This window comes from Manihot esculenta, chromosome 12, assembly GCF_001659605.2.
Source record: "Manihot esculenta cultivar AM560-2 chromosome 12, M.esculenta_v8, whole genome shotgun sequence".
NCBI classification, from domain to species: domain Eukaryota; kingdom Viridiplantae; phylum Streptophyta; class Magnoliopsida; order Malpighiales; family Euphorbiaceae; genus Manihot; species Manihot esculenta.
The window spans coordinates 14642937-14658147 of NC_035172.2; positions in this window are offsets into that span (position 1 = coordinate 14642937).

Genomic DNA, 15211 nt, shown 5'->3' on the forward strand with positions numbered 1-15211 from the left:
TTCAACCGAAATAAAATTAATAATTATATTTTTATTGTAATTAATGTTTTTATAAATTATTAATAAAAAAATACTGAAAATTTTAAGATTTAAATATTTTTAAAAATAATGTTAAAGTTTAAATAAAATATTTACTTTAAATTAAAATTTTATAATAACAAATGAAAATAAATATTATTATAATTATATAAAATAATGAATTTTTATGTACTTTTTCATTAAAAAATAAAAATTAAAGTAAACTAATAATTTAATTTAATTAATAAATTAAATTATTAATAATAAAATATAGTCCAAACTTATGATAATACAAAAATTAGATCGTTAAAATAGAATCCCAACTGATAAAAAATCTTACATCAACTCAACTACTGACGAGGGAAATACATTAAACTCTACCCGGGTTGACTCTACACGGGTTGTATGTCCACAAAATAAAAAACACTTAGTCCATCTCTATTAAGACAATTTATAATTAAGATGGATTTTAAAGTATAAGGACTTAATAGGAGGTTATATAATAGCACCTCCAAATATAATTCTCTATTTAAAGTCTTATTCACATTAAAATATAAACTTTTATGGTCTGTAATTTATCCAAATATTTATATTTTGAGACAATAGTCAAATTTCCAAAATTAATTGCAATTTTTATCTATTTTTAAAATTAAAGTGAAAATTTTATTCTTTTCGAATTGATTTTTGATAACACATAAACCATGGCCTTGCCAAGATTTAGACATGCTACATCCCTACCATAAGCCTTTAACTTTCAAAAGTATTTTCGGTATGCTCCTTTTGATTCCCATCTCTTGGAAATATGGCACACCTTATTTGTACTGTTCAAAACTTTAAATACACATGTAATGACAGTTCTAATATAATATATGTGTCAAAAATGATATGATTTTAATCGGTTAAGCATTAAATGAGTCAACTGTCCACTAATAATGAACCGTCTAAAAAGCTTATAAATACATTCGTTTTCGATAAAGAGACATATCATAAAAATATTTTGTAGAATCGAAGGTATATATACTCGTTTCATTCTCAAAGAGAAGGATTTCACTTTTTATTTCTTCAATATGTTAACTCATTTTGCAACTCCAATCTTAATATATATGAAAAACAACACAAGTCTATTATAAATTTCAAATCTCACATATTATCATTTTTTCATGAGAAATTTTTATTCCGTAAAAAAATAAATGAACCTTTTGTTAATTAATTAACTAATATTTTTATTATATATATATAGTGTGTAAATTGTATGTGGGATTATATACATTTCTTTAAATTCAACTTTAAATTCGGATAGAAATCCAATCAATTTTGAAAATCAGACATTTATCCCAAAATATAAAGAATTAAATTAAATTGTCAAAATACATAAATTTGACTTTTCACAGGAATAGTCCTAATTTAAAATTTTATGAAATGTTTTATGAGTTCATAACTCAGACATGCATATAATTACACAAATTTTAAAAAAAAGTCGGTGAAAATCAATTTTCAATTATGAATTAAAATGAATTGGAAAAAAAAATATAAAATAATACTGTAAAATTGATGCAATGGCAGGAATGCGAAGACGATAAGGGATATGCCACCGATCAAACAAAAATAAATAAATAAATAAAAATATTAAATATTATATTTTCTTCGTCTTATTATTTTTATTTATTTTTTTATAAATTTTTTTATATTTTTTTAATTATCTTTAATATTTTATTTTAAGGTACTGTTATGTATTTATGTTTAAATTTAATTATTAATTTAATTGTGGAAGTTCTAGCTATATTTTATTTTATATAATCATAATAATAAGAACAATTATTATTATTAATAATAACCTATACACAATTATGTCCATATCAATACTTGGATCTTCTCACATTTGATTTTGAACGATCTTCTAACCTCCTGGTTTCGTCCCATTGTGCCATCTCGTTTCTCTTTCTCCTGCGTTACCCCAATCCATCCCAACAGCCGACAACTTCATCAACTGCTCCAACGCACTCCGTCAATGTTTGGGTCACATGGGTACTGATGATTAGCTGCTGTGTGCAAGAGCAAAGAGAGTAAATGTGAAAAAAATTTATAATGCAATTATTGCAATGTAGTTGCATTGGATTATAATTATTAACGGCCCATATATAGATGACATTATAATTAATAATTAGTATATAATTATTGTATATATAATAATGGTATGAAATAATTTTTTATGAATTTAGCTCTACAGTTTAATATCGATAGAGAATTTCCAATGTATTATTTTATTGATAATTAAATTTAAGGTTACATTTGTTGAAAAATGTTGGGTGTTTCTTCATTTTTGGCCTAATTAAACATTAGAGGTATGTTTAGTCGTTAAATAGTAACTTTGAAATTTAAATGCTTGGGATAGATTTGAAATTTGAGATTTGATTTTACTTTTATATTATGTTGAGTATTGATGCTATATAAGAGTTATTCAAAATACGAACTGAATTGTCATCATAAAATAAAATAGAAATTATGTAGTAATGAGTAACACGGTTTCACTAAAAAAAACATTCGAATATTTTAAACTTTCAATTTATCATCAAAATTTAGTGTGATCTATATCCAATATATTTCTATTACGTGTAATCGTGGAATCAACGCCTTATTAATTAGTGAAATCAAAGCAATCAATTATATTATTATCGGATTATCAGAAAATATTATTTTTATTTTTACTTTTTAAAATATATTTAAGAATAATTATATATGTAAATGTATATAATTTTTATACTAAATTTATAAATAATTTATTACATCCATCCTATTTTTCAGTATACTGAATTAAATAACTGAATAGTTATAGTAATCATCCATTACTTTACATTTTCTTTTCCGCGAGCCTAATCAATTATAATACAATTATATGTTTTTTACTGCATCAAATATTGGGCTGCGAGTCAGTAGAGAGAGAAGCTTTCATTTCCTGTATCCTCCCTCGGTGTCGGTGACTTTGCTTTATAATACAAACTCGGTGAAGTCCAATAAAACTGTCATAGCGGATAATTTTTTTTTTCTCTTTCCCATTATAAAAATAAAATATCAAAATATGTATATATAAATATTTAAACTCAAAACATTTTCGCTCCTGGCATGTTAACAGCAAAATAAATATAAACAGATCTAATTGTTGACATATATAATATATTAATATTTTTGCAATTGAAAATTATTAAAATAAATAGATAAAACAAAATAAAAGATTATTTTTAATTTTACATACTTATTATTTAATATATATATATATATATATATTATTTCAATTACATAAAAATATATGTACTTTATGTTAAAAATATATAATGTATATAAAAATTATATATATGCATATAAATTGAATTTTTTTTATTTTGATTCTAAATTAGCATCCTTTCATTTTATAAAAATAATTTGTATATTGAAAATACTTTTCGAGAAAATAATTTAATTTCTATTATTTTTTCAATATTTAAAACTAAAAGGTAATAAATTTATTTATAAAAAAAAGCTAATAGTAGTAATAAGATTATAAAATTTAGGATTTAAAATGACATGTTTTTAAAAAAGAGTATATTATTTTCTTTAGAAATGATTGATTTTTCCTTTTAAGTAATAAAATATTTTCCATTCACTAAATTTTTTAAATATTTTAAATGTCAAAAAATGTAAAAAAATATTTTTTATCAAACAAATGTAGGTTAATATAATTAAATAAAAAGAATAAAATAAATCTGATGGAATTACCCTTCAATGAAGGGTCAACATCTGAGCCAACGCTTGATGCTGGAGAATGGCGGACAAAAACGACCATTTTTCCTTGTCGTGTGGTTAAGGCCATCATGCTTTTATTCTTTGTTTGGTATACATATTTGAAACGAGAACAAAATGCAAGCAGAGTGAAATATGATATTTGCTTTGATGAGGGAAATAAAACAATAGGTGTATAGTGAGGCCAGAAAACGACCATTTTCCTTACATGCTCCTTAATTCACCTTCATCCAGTATTTGTCAACCATTTTTTTTTCATAATTAGTGATATCTTTTAATTAATTTAAATCTCAATCAAAATAAAATTCCATAAACATACATGTATATACATTAAATATATATTTACACTGTTAAGAATTTTATTAAAAAATCTTACATCATCCTAAATTTTGAAAACATTATAAAACACTCTTGAATTATTTTAAAAAATAGTTAGAGTAATTTTACAATTTTAATAAATGATAATATAGATTATAAATACGTTGATATATATTCATAACACAAATTATTGCATAATTAATATTGTTGAAAATAAACTGATGACATGGTTGGAATAGAGTGGAACTATGATTGACTAATCCTGTAAGACGGAGAAAGTGAGGTAGTGGATGTCCATGGCAACCACTCTGACGTTTAAGTTAGTAAACAAGAGAAAATAGTGAATGAAGAACTTGAGAGTATTTGTATGGGAAAATAACATATCTTTACTTCTGTGATCGTTTCCCTTTTATATTGTAAGAAAGTGGATATAAATATAGTATTTTCTTATAATCCGACGATGATGTGGCCAGCTCATTGATAATTGATCTTCACCGGCTAATTGATAAAAAATCCCATAATCAAAAGTGTAAAGGGAATTTGCTGGTTTGTAACTGTTAACGGTAACTTCCTAATGGAGCCTTGCCCTGAAGTTAAAAAGGCGAGTGTAACAGCCCGGAAACCGAACTGCTACCGGCGCTAGGATCCAGATAGGCTTAAGGCCGCCGGGACCCATAGCAAGCCTGCTGTGAACTCTGTGTACCTGTGAAATCCCATACATGATCATACATCTTCTGTAAAAATTAAACTTTTCTTTGCTCCAAGGCTTAACCTGTGCATGCACTAACTCTGTACTATAGAAACCCCTACTAGAGCTCTCATCATTTCTCTAGGCGGGTCAAACTCATAATGTTAAGCCTGGTTTTCTCATATACATAAAATACAAACATGTACATAAACTGACCATGTATATAAAACAGGGATTACTATAAACGGTCAAGCACAAGTCTATACATCTTATTACACAATTACTATCTCTTTACAAATATATGTCCACACTAGCTATTACATAACTCTTCTCCTTCCATACCCTACTGGACTCCCTCTGAACTCTGAACCTGCAAGACTGGGGTTAGGGGAGAGGGATGAGCTATACAAGCCCAATGAGCAGAACTATAAAATGCATTATGCAAACATGGTCTCATGGTATGCATCACATCACAAACATATCACGGATGGACATGACCACCAAAACTCCCCTCAATTGTAGGATGCCTGGCCCGGCTAGGTCTTACAACCTCAGTATGCCTGGCCCGGCCAGGTCTTACAATATCTGTCTGCCTGGCCCAGCCAGGTCTTACAACAGATGGCTGCCTGGCCCGGCCAGGTCTTACAACAGATCTAGGGCTATTGGGGTCGCCTTGGTCCATCCACATCATCATATTCATCGTATTATGCAATGCGTCATCTTCGTGAAACTAGTGCAATCAACCTACTATAATCATCATGATGCATGTAACATGCTAAAAGCATTTTCTTTCGCACATGAAAAAACTTAAGTTTAGTTCCACTCACCTCTGGTTGACTCTGAACTGACTCTGCAGGTTCTGAAGCAGTGCTCACTGCCGATCTCCCTGGTTCCTCTGGTCCGTTCCTACACAGGTGGACTCAAATGAGGGACCAAACCAACTCAAGGACAACTCTAAGAAACTCCCCAGAAGCCCTCTAAAACATCCTAAAACTATCACCTAAAACATGCATAAGAAAGCTGGACAGGGCACTTTCGGCGGCAGGTTCGGCGGCCGAAAGTCCCGTCCAGAGACGAAACTCACGCACCTTCGGCGGCCGAACTCCTTCTTTCGGCGGCCGAACCCTTTCGGGAGCAAGGTTCGGGGGCTGAAAGGCCCTCCAGAGACGAAAGTCTCTAACCTTCGGCGGCACCTTCGGCGGCCGAACCTTGCCTCCAGAGACGAAAGTCCACATTTTCGGAGGCAAGCTTTGGCAGCCGAAACTGCCTCCACAAGGGGTTCAGCGGCCGAACCTCCCTTCGACGGCCGAACCTGGTTTTGCCCGTTGGGCAGAAACCTGCTCTGTTTCATGCAAACTTTACCCAAAACTTACCCAACATGCATAACAACTACTCCCAACTAGCATATACCATATAACATGCATAAAGAGGTCCAAAACTAGCCTAAAACCTCAAACAAACATCTCACACAACATGTAAACATGCTTAGACACAAAATCATCAAAAACCCCCCTTACCCTAAACATGCATAACTACCCATACAACTCCCATAAAACCTTCAAAAATCATGAAAGGAAGTTCAGGATCTTTACTTACCTCTTCCAAACAAGAGAATAAAGGATCCTAACGTGGAGATATGGAGAACTCCTCTCTCAAAGTCTCCAAGCTTCCAAACTTTGCTCTTTTGCTCACAAACTTCAAAAACACATGAAAATCCATCAAAACCATGAAAGATTTGAGAAAACACATGACTCACTCAAGGAAGATCAAGTCTCACCTCAGCTCGTGCAAATGGAAAGAAAATCTTATCCATTTGACCGACCTAGGGCCTTTTATAGTTGGCTGGCCAGACCAACTACGGCGGCCGAATGAGAACCCGAATGCCATGCACTTTCGGCGGCCGAACCTTGGCTTTTCTCCCTTGGTACATTTCTTTCCAAAACCTAACTTAAAACCTTAAAAACTCTTACCAAAACATATGAAACCATAACCCTTACCCTTCTAGAGAGTTCCGTCACCTGAAATTCCACCGGACGGCAGAAATTCCGATGCCAGACTCTAGCCGGGTATTACATTCTCCCCCCTTAAGAACATTCGTCCCCGAATGTCCTCAAACATCTAAGCACATAAACACATAGAGAGGGACAACTAACTAACCTCAAAACAGATATGGATATTGCTGGAGCATAGACTCCCGTGTCTCCCAGGTGCACTCTTCTAGGTTATGGTGGTTCCACAGGACTTTTACCATCGGAATTTCCTTGTTTCTCAACTTTCTGATCTGGGTGTCAATGATCCGCACTGGCTGCTCAACATAGGAGAGATCTCCTAGGATCTCTATCTCAGGTTCACTGAGAACCTTTTCCAGATCTGACACAAATTTCCGTAACATCGAAAAATGAAAAACCGGATGGATTCTTTCCATCGATGCAGGTAAATCCAGCTTGTACGACACATTCCCGATCTTCTGCAGAATCTCAAAGGGACCAATGTATCGTGGAGCTAGCTTACCCTTTCTCCCAAAGCGAACCACGCCCTTCATTGGAGACACCTTCAGCAAAACCATATCCCCCTCCTGAAACTCTAACTGCTTCCTACGGACATCTGCATAACTTTTCTGTCTGCTGATAGCTATTCTGATCCTCTCTCTGATGATAGGCACTAATCTGCTGGTAAGCTCGACTAACTCTGGCCCTGCAAGAGCTTTCTCTCCGACCTTTTCCCAGCAAATAGGTGTTCTGCACTTCCTCCCATACAGAGCTTCATAAGGAGCCATCCCTAGGCTAGCATGATGGTTGTTATTGTAGGCAAACTCCACTAGAGGTAGATGCTGCCTCCAAGAACCGCCAAAGTCTAACACACACATTCGGAGCATATCCTCTATTGTCTGGATGGTCCTCTCTGACTGACCGTCTGTCTGTGGATGAAAAGCAGTGCTAAAATCCAACCTCGTGCCCATAGCAGCTTGCAGACTCTTCCAAAACCTGGAGGTGAACTGAGGTCCTCTATCTGATACGATTGACACAGGAACTCCATGCAGCCGTACTATCTCTTCTACATACACCTGCGCTAGCTTGTCCACAGAATAGTTACTCCTGACTGGAATGAAGTGAGCAGATTTAGTCAGTCTATCCACAATCACCCATATAGAGTCTAGCCAGTTGGACGTCGCCGATAAACCCACTACAAAATCCATAGCGATGTTCTCCCATTTCCACTCTGGAATCGGCAGTGGGTTAAGCATTCCAGCCGGCTTCTGGTGCTCTAGCTTCACCCTTTGACATGTTTCGTAGGCTGACACATACTGTGCCACTTCTCTCTTCATCGCTGGCCACCAATACACTCTTCTCAGATCTTGATACATCTTGGTGGCTCCAGGGTGAACGCTATACCTTGCATTATGAGCTTCCCTCATAATGTCCTCTTTTAAACTGCTGTCATCTGGCACGCATAACCTCTTCCCGTGACGAAGAATCCCCTCACTGTCAAATCTGAACTCTGCACTGTTGCCTAACTGAACAGTCTTGGAAATTTTCACTAACTCAGGGTCCTCATGCTGTTTCAGAGCCACTTGCTCTAGAAACACGGGTGTAACTCGCATCTGTGCAATCAAAGCACCTGTACTAGATAACTCTAACTGTAGCCCTTCATCCATGAGCTTGTAGAAGTCCTTCACCACCGGCCTTCTCTCTGCGGTAATGTGGGAGAAAATGCTAAGTGACTTCCGGCTTAAGGCATCAACTACTACATTCGCCTTACCCGGATGATACTGGATCTTGCAATCATAATCACTGAGCAATTCTACCCACCGTCTCTGCCTCAAGTTTAGCTCTCTCTGGCTCAAGATGTACTGCAGGCTCTTATGATCTGTGAAAATCTCACACTTTACCCCATAGAGGTAATGCCTCCACATCTTGAGTGTAAAGATAACCGCTGCCATCTCAAGATCGTGTGTCGGGTAGTTCAGCTCGTGCTTCTTCAGCTGTCTAGAAGCATAAGCTATCACTCTGTCTTTCTGCATCAACACTGTAACGACCTGAAAATCGGACCGCTACCGGCGCTAGGATCCAGATCGGCTTAAGGCCGCCGGGACCCGTAGCAAGCCTGACATGAAACCTGTAAACCTGTTTAATCCCATACATGATCAACAATCATACATAAAAATTTAAAACTTTCTTTCATACATTCTATCATACACCAAACTCAACCTGTGCATGCACTGAACATAGCCATAATCATAAACTTGACCCCTCTGTGGGATCTCATCAATGCCCCCAATGGGTGGCATAATAAGTGTTGAGTTGGCTAAACATAGTCATCAATAAACATTAAGATCATGTATCAAAAAGGGATTACAATATACTATGGTCAAGCACACTTCTAACCTTAATACCGTTACATTACATATCTATACATCATTATACAATCTGTCATGTCCACATTCTAACTATTACATACATAAGACTTCATTACTCTTCTTGACTTCCCTGTCTAACCCGTACCTGCAAACCTGGGGAATTTGGGAGAGGGGTGAGCTACTAGAGCCCAGTGAGCAGAATCATAAAGCATTTAAAACACATGCTATCATGGAATGCATCACATCACAACTAATCATATCAAGGATGAACTTGTCACCATTTAGCCCTCTACATATTCCAATCATGCCAGGGGCGTAGTGTAGGCCACACCTGGTCTTTCCCTTATACATAACATAACATAACATACATATTCCATGGTGCCGGGGGCGTAGTGCAGGCCACGTCCGGTCTTTCTCTTACATAGTGCCAGGGGCGTAGTGCAGGCCACATCTGGACTTCCATATCATATCATCATGTCATAACATATGAGGGCTAATGGATCATTCAACATTCATCCACATCAACAACATTTTATGCAATGCAACATATTCGTGATTTCTAATGCAAACAACCTAAAATATCACATGGCATCCGTGATGCATGAACATGCTCAAAACTGATTTATTTATTTAAAAGCATAAGAGTTATTCCACTCACCTCTGGCTAGCTCTGACACTGACTGAAACAGCTGACTCACTGCTGAGGTCCTCGGTTCCTCGGGTTCGAACCTACACAGGTGGACTCAAATGAGGGACCAACAAACTAGAACATAACTCTAAAAACATCCCCCAAAAACCCCCTAAAACACCTCAAAACAATCATGCAAAAACATGCAAAGGAAGGCAGAACAGGGCAGGTTCGGCGGCACCTTCGGCGGCCGAAAGTCCCTCCAGAGCCGAAACCCAGGCAGGTTCGGCGGCACCTTCGGCGACCGAAAGTCCCAGACAGAGACGAAAGTCTCTTTTCGGGGGCAACTTCGGCAGCCGAAAGGCCTGCCTCCCCAGCCATGTTCGGCGGCCGAAAGTTCCTTCGGCTGCCGAACCTGGTTTCTGCCAAAGGGCAGAAACTTGGCTCCTTTATGCACATTGCCTCCCAATTCATACCATCATGCATATAGCTCAACCAAAACATGCATACAAGCTCCTAGGGTCTCAAACTAGCTTAAACCCCAAGTACAACACACATACACAAGCATTTGCAAGTCACATTGTCCATAAACTCAAAAATCATCAAAACTCACTAAAAACCTACACATGCATTTCTACCCCATAGATCTTGCATAAAACTTATTTAAAACATACAATGAGCTTAAGATCGGCTCTTACCTCTTGAAGATCGAGAGAGAGACGACCTAAAACTCAAAGGTGGGAGAAATTGGGTTCTTGAACCTCCAAGCTCCAAAACTTTGCTCAAAAGCTCAAATCTTCAAAACAAAGTTAAAACAAATGAAAAACTTGAAAGATCTAGAGGAAAAACATCAAAGATCGGTGAGGGACGGCGGATAGCTCACCTTGGATGAAGATGGGGAAAAAGCTCGCCCGTTTTCGGCTAAAGGACCCTTTTATAGTGGCTGGCCAGGCCACGTTCGGGGGCCGAATGTGCCTCCACATGCATGCCATGTTCGGCGGCCGAACTTGAGGTTCGGCGGCCGAACCTGGACTTTCCTCACTTATGCTTTCGGGGGCCTAAAGCACACCCGCAATGCATGCATGTTCGGCGGCCGAACCTGAGTTTTCCTCCAAGGTTGTTTTTATTCAAAAACTCATTTCCTCTTTTACTTAAAATCATCAAAAACATTAAAACATTTCATGAAAACATGTTTTTACCCTTCTAGAGGTCTCCGACATCCGAGATTCCACCGGACGGTAGGAATTCCGATACCGGAGTCTAGCCGGGTATTACATTCTCCCCCCTTAAGAACATTCATCCCCGAATGTTCCTCAACTGACACATAGCATGACATACACCTATCAAACATGCAAAGCACATAAAACTCATAGGGAACTAACCTCAGAAAAGATAAGGGTATTGCTGGAGCATGGACTCCCGTGTCTCCCAGGTGCATTCTTCCATATTGTGGTGGTTCCATAGGACTTTCACCATCGGGATTTCCTTGTTTCTCAGCTTTCTGATCTGGGTGTCTATGATCCGTACTGGCTGCTCAACATAGGTGAGATCCTCTTGGATCTGCACATCAGGCTCACTAAGAACCTTGCCCGGATCTGACACAAATTTTCTCAACATTGAAACATGGAAAACCGGATGGATTCTTGCCATTGAAGCAGGCAAATCTAGCTTGTACGACACATTCCCAATCTTCTGCAAGATTTCAAAGGGTCCGATGTATCGTGGGGCTAGTTTACCTTTCTTCCCAAAGCGAACCACTCCTTTCATTGGAGACACCTTGAGCAATACCAGATCCCCCTCCTGAAACTCTACTTGTCTTCTGCGGATGTCTGCATAACTCTTCTGTCTACTTGCAGCAGTCTTGATTCTCTCTCTGATTATGGGTACCACCCTGCTGGTGATCTCTACTAGCTCAGGCCCTGCCAAGGCCTTTTCTCCAACTTCCTCCCATCAAACAGGTGACCTGCACTTCCTCCCATATAAAGCTTCATATGGAGCCATCCCGATGCTAGCATGATGGCTGTTATTGTAGGCAAACTCCACCAAAGGTAGATGTTGCCTCCAAGAACCGCCAAAGTCCAGCACACACATTCTGAGCATATCCTCGATAGTCTGGATGGTCCTTTCGGACTGTCCGTCCGTCTGGGGGTGGAAGGCAGTACTGAAATCCAATCTAGTACCCATGGCATTCTACAGACTCCGCCAAAATCTGGAGGTGAACTGGGGCCCTCTATCCGACACTATCGAAACAGGAACCCCATGCAGCCTGACGATCTCATCCACATATACCTGCGCCAATTTGTCCACAGAGTAGCCACTCCTGACAGGGATGAAGTGAGCAGATTTGGTGAGTCTGTCCACAATCACCCATATGGAGTCCAATCTGTTGGACGCCGCCGGTAACCCCACTACGAAGTCCATAGCTATATTCTCCCATTTCCACTCTGGAATAGGTAGCGGGTTAAGCATTCCAGCCGGCTTCTGATGTTCCAGCTTCACCATCTGACACACTTCGCAGGCTGACACAAACTGTGCCACTTCTTTCTTCATCGCTGGCCACCAATAAACTTTCTTCAAATCTTGATGCATCTTGGTGGCTCCGGGGTGAACGCTGTATCTTGCATTATGAGCCTCCCTCATAATGTCTCCTTTTAGCCCTATGTCATCTGGTACACACAATCGACTCCCATAGCGGAGGATCCCCTTACTGTCAAATCTGAACTCACTGTCCTTGCCTGACTGAACAGTCCTGGCAATCTTCACTAACTCTGGGTCCTCATGCTGTTTCTGAGCCACTTGCTCCAGAAACACAGGTGTCACTCTCATCTGGGCCACTAAAGCACCGGTACCAGACAACTCCAACTGTAGACCTTCATCAATGAGCTTGTAAAACTCCTTCACCACTGGTCTCCTCTCTGCCGTGATGTGGGATAGACTGCCTAGTGACTTCCGGCTTAGGGCGTCTGCCACGACATTCGCCTTACCCGGATGATACTGAATCTTGCAATCATAGTCACTCAGCAGCTCCACCCATCTCCTCTGTCTCAAGTTCAAATCTCTTTGACTCAGGATGTATTGCAGGCTTTTATGATCTGTGAAGATCTCACATTTTAGCCCATAGAGGTAGTGCCTCCACATCTTGAGTGCAAAGATTACTGCTGCCATCTCAAGGTCATGTGTGGGGTAATTCAACTCATGCTTCTTTAGCTGCCTAGAAGCATAAGCAATCACCCTCTCATTCTGCATCAGTACACAACCCAGTCCCACACGGGACGCATCACAAAAGACTGTAAAGTCCTCCTCACTAGATGGCAGAGCTAAAACTGGTGCTGAAGTCAACCTCTTCTTAAGCTCTTCAAAACTCTCTTCGCACTGGTCGGTCCACAGAAACTTCTGATTCTTCCTGGTTAGTCTGGTCAGAGGAGCTGCTATTTTTGAGAAGTCCTGAACGAACCTCCTGTAGTAACCTGCCAAACCCAAGAAACTCCTGATCTCCGTCACTGAAGTGGGTCTAGGCCAGTTAGCCACAGTTTCTGTCTTCTTGGGGTCCACCTCTATCCCATTCTCTGATACTACATGCCCCAAGAACGAAATGCTCCTCAGCCAGAACTCACACTTAGAGAACTTGGCATACAAGCCACGTTCCCTCAAGGTCTGCAAAACCAACCGCAGATGATGGGCATGCTCCTCTGCATTCCTGGAATACACCAAGATAGCATCTATGAAGACAATAACAAAGTGATCCAGGTACTGGCTAAACACTCTGTTCATGAGGTCCATGAATGCTGCAGGGGCGTTAGTTAACCCGAACGGCATTACAAGGAACTCAAAATGCCCATATCTGGTCCTGAAAGCCGTCTTTGGCACATCCTCATCTCTGATCCTCAGCTGATGGTACCCAGATCTCAGATTAATTTTGGAGAAACAACCCGCTCCTGCTAGCTGGTCGAATAGATCGTCGATCCTTGGCAAAGGGTACTTGTTCTTGGTAGTGACTTTGTTCAACTGTCTGTAGTCGATACAAAGTCTAAGGGATCCATCCTTCTTTCTGACAAACAAGACTGGAGCACCCCAGGGTGAGGTACTCGGTCGGATGAAGCCCTTGTCTACCAACTCTTGCAACTGTTCTTTCAATTCTTTCAACTCGGCTGGAGCCATCCTGTAGGGAGGGATAGAGATCGGTCGGGTTCCAGGCATCAATTCTATCTCGAACTCTATCTCCCTAGCAGGTGGTAAACCTGGCAACTCGTCTGGGAAGACGTTTAGAAACTCTCTAACCACTGGCACCGAGGCGGGCTCTCTAACCTGACTGCTAAGCTCTCTCACATGAGCCAAATACCCCTGACATCCCCTCCTAAGCAACCTACGAGCCTGAAGAGCTGATATCAGACCTCTAGGTGTACCCCTGCTGTCTCCTCTGAAGACTACCTCTGACCCATCCTGACCTCTGAACCTGACTACCTTGTCCCTGCAGTCCAAGGTAGCACCATGGGTAGATAACCAGTCCATCCCTAGAATGATGTCAAAATCTGTCAAGTCTAGAACCACAAGGTCGGCGGACAAGCATCTTCCCTCAACAAACACAGGACTACACTGGCAGACTGACTCTGCCACTGATGGATCACACTTGGGTCCACTGACCCAGAGAGGACACTCTAACTCAGAGATCATCAACCCTAATCTCTGGACGGCTCTCGGAGCAATGAAAGAATGAGATGCACCAAGGTCCATCAAGGCATACACATCTGAACAACCAATGACTAAGTTACCTGCCACCACGGTGTTAGATGCATCTGCCTCCTGCTGTGTCATTGTGAAGATCCGTGCTGGAGCTGATGGACCTTCACCTCTGAAACCCGCTGAAGAAGAGGCTGCCCCTCTCCCTCTGCCTCTGCCACTGGCCTGAGTCATGGCTGGAGCTGCTGGCTGCGCTACACTACCTGAAGCTGTCTACTGGGACTGTGCCATCGGGGTTGCTCTTGGACAGTCTCGAGACATATGCCCCTCCTGACCACATCTGTAACAGGCTGTCGTCCCAAACCGACATACTCCCCTGTGTGGCTTACCACACCTTGCACAAACTGCATTATCCGCACCAGAGCTTGAGCCACTCCCTAGTCCCAGACTGGACTTAACCTTGTTCCAGAACTTGTTCTTCTTAGACTTCCTGGGACCTCTGTCCCACTTCTTACTACCTGAAGTTGCTGCACTCATTGAAGAAGAGCCTGGGGTCTTAGAACCAGAAGGCTGTGCCACTGACTGTTTAACTGTCCCCTGAACGATGGCACTGGCCTCCATTTTCCGGGCCATATCCACTATGGCATGGAAGCTCTCCCTATCTGCTGACTGGATCAAGGAGGAATATCTGGAGTGGAGTTTCATGATATACCTCCTTGACCTTTTCTGGTCTGAGTCAAGGTTTTGCCCT